Source organism: Anoplopoma fimbria, unplaced genomic scaffold (assembly GCF_027596085.1).
Source record: "Anoplopoma fimbria isolate UVic2021 breed Golden Eagle Sablefish unplaced genomic scaffold, Afim_UVic_2022 Un_contig_8679_pilon_pilon, whole genome shotgun sequence".
In the NCBI taxonomy this organism is placed as follows: domain Eukaryota; kingdom Metazoa; phylum Chordata; class Actinopteri; order Perciformes; family Anoplopomatidae; genus Anoplopoma; species Anoplopoma fimbria.
In genome coordinates, this window is record NW_026553340.1 from 12501 (window position 1) to 15000 (window position 2500).

Genomic DNA, 2500 nt, shown 5'->3' on the forward strand with positions numbered 1-2500 from the left:
GGTAAACTCTGGGAGTGACAGCGGGTCTTTTAGCACACTAAAACGGCGTAAAATGAACCAAAACAACCATGCTGCTCCATCCGCGAGAAAATGACCGCGACCGCCGGATGAAAACGTCCGTAAAAAGAGAGCATGGAGTGGGTAAACAGTGGTGCCATCAGCCTGTCTCTCCATGCTGCTCCATCCGCGAGAAAATGACCGCGACCGCCGGCTGAAAACGTCCGTAAAAGAGAGAGCATGGAGTGGGGAAACAGTGGTGCCATCAGCCTGTCTCTCCATGCTGCTCCATCCGCGAGAAAATGACCGCGACCGCCGGCTGAAAACGTCCGTAAAAGAGTGCATGAAGTGGGGAAACAGTGGTGCCATCAGCCTGCCTCTCCATGCTGCTCCATCCGCGAGAAAATGACCGCGACCGCCGGCTGAAAACGTCCGTAAAAAGAGAGCATGGAGTGGGGAAACAGTGGTGCCATCAGCCTGCCTCTCCATGCTGCTCCATCCGCGAGAAAATGACCGCGACCGCCGGCTGAAAACGTCCGTAAAAGAGTGCATGAAGTGGGGAAACAGTGGTGCCATCAGCCTGTCTCTCCATGCTGCTCCATCCGCGAGAAAATGACCGCGACCGCCGGCTGAAAACGTCCGTAAAAGAGAGAGCATGGAGTGGGGAAACAGTGGTGCCATCAGCCTGCCTCTCCATGCTGCTCCATCCGCGAGAAAATGACCGCGACCGCCGGATGAAAACGTCCGTAAAAAGAGAGCATGGAGTGGGGAAACAGTGGTGCCATCAGCCTGTCTCTCCATGCTGCTCCATCCGCGAGAAAATGACCGCGACCGCCGGCTGAAAACGTCCGTAAAAGAGAGCATGGAGTGGGGAAACAGTGGTGCCATCAGCCTGTCTCTCCATGCTGCTCCATCCGCGAGAAAATGACCGCGACCGCCGGCTGAAAACGTCCGTAAAAGAGAGCATGGAGTGGGGAAACAGTGGTGCCATCAGCCTGTCTCTCCATGCTGCTCCATCCGCGAGAAAATGACCGCGACCGCCGGCTGAAAACGTCCGTAAAAGAGTGCATGAAGTGGGGAAACAGTGGTGCCATCAGCCTGTCTCTCCATGCTGCTCCATCCGCGAGAAAATGACCGCGACCGCCGGCTGAAAACGTCCGTAAAAGAGAGCAGCATGAGTGGGGAAACAGTGGTGCCATCAGCCTGCCTCTCCATGCTGCTCCATCCGCGAGAAAATGACCGCGACCGCCGGCTGAAAACGTCCGTAAAAGAGTGCATGAAGTGGGGAAACAGTGGTGCCATCAGCCTGCCTCTCCATGCTGACCGCGCTGCTCCGTAAAAGAGTGCATGAAGTGGGGAAACAGTGGTGCCATCAGCCTGCCTCTCCATGCTGCTCAGTAAACCATCCGCGAGAAAATGACCGCGACCGCCGGCTGAAAACGTCCGTAAAAAGAGAGCATGGAGTGGGGAAACAGTGGTGCCATCAGCCTGCCTCTCCATGCTGCTCCATCCGCGAGAAAATGACCGCGACCGCCGGCTGAAAACGTCCGTAAAAGAGTGCATGAAGTGGGGAAACAGTGGTGCCATCAGCCTGCCTCTCCATGCTGCTCCATCCGCGAGAAAATGACCGCGACCGCCGGCTGAAAACGTCCGTAAAAAGAGAGCATGGAGTGGGGAAACAGTGGTGCCATCAGCCTGCCTCTCCATGCTGCTCCATCCGCGAGAAAATGACCGCGACCGCCGGCTGAAAACGTCCGTAAAAGAGTGCATGAAGTGGGGAAACAGTGGTGCCATCAGCCTGTCTCTCCATGCTGCTCCATCCGCGAGAAAATGACCGCGACCGCCGGCTGAAAACGTCCGTAAAAGAGTGCATGAAGTGGGTAAACAGTGGTGCCATCAGCCTGCCTCTCCATGCTGCTCCATCCGCGAGAAAATGACCGCGACCGCCGGCTGAAAACGTCCGTAAAAAGAGAGCATGGAGTGGGGAAACAGTGGTGCCATCAGCCTGTCTCTCCATGCTGCTCCATCCGCGAGAAAATGACCGCGACCGCCGGCTGAAAACGTCCGTAAAAGAGTGCATGAAGTGGGTAAACAGTGGTGCCATCAGCCTGTCTCTCCATGCTGCTCCATCCGCGAGAAAATGACCGCGACCGCCGGCTGAAAACGTCCGTAAAAGAGTGCATGAAGTGGGGAAACAGTGGTGCCATCAGCCTGTCTCTCCATGCTGCTCCATCCGCGAGAAAATGACCGCGACCGCCGGCTGAAAACGTCCGTAAAAGAGTGCATGAAGTGGGTAAACAGTGGTGCCATCAGCCTGTCTCTCCATGCTGCTCCATCCGCGAGAAAATGACCGCGACCGCCGGCTGAAAACGTCCGTAAAAGAGTGCATGGAGTGGGTAAACAGCATCAGCCTGTCTCTCCATGCTGCTCCATCCGCGAGAAAATGACCGCGACCGCCGGCTGAAAACGTCCGTAAAAGAGTGCATGAAGTGGGTAAAGAGTG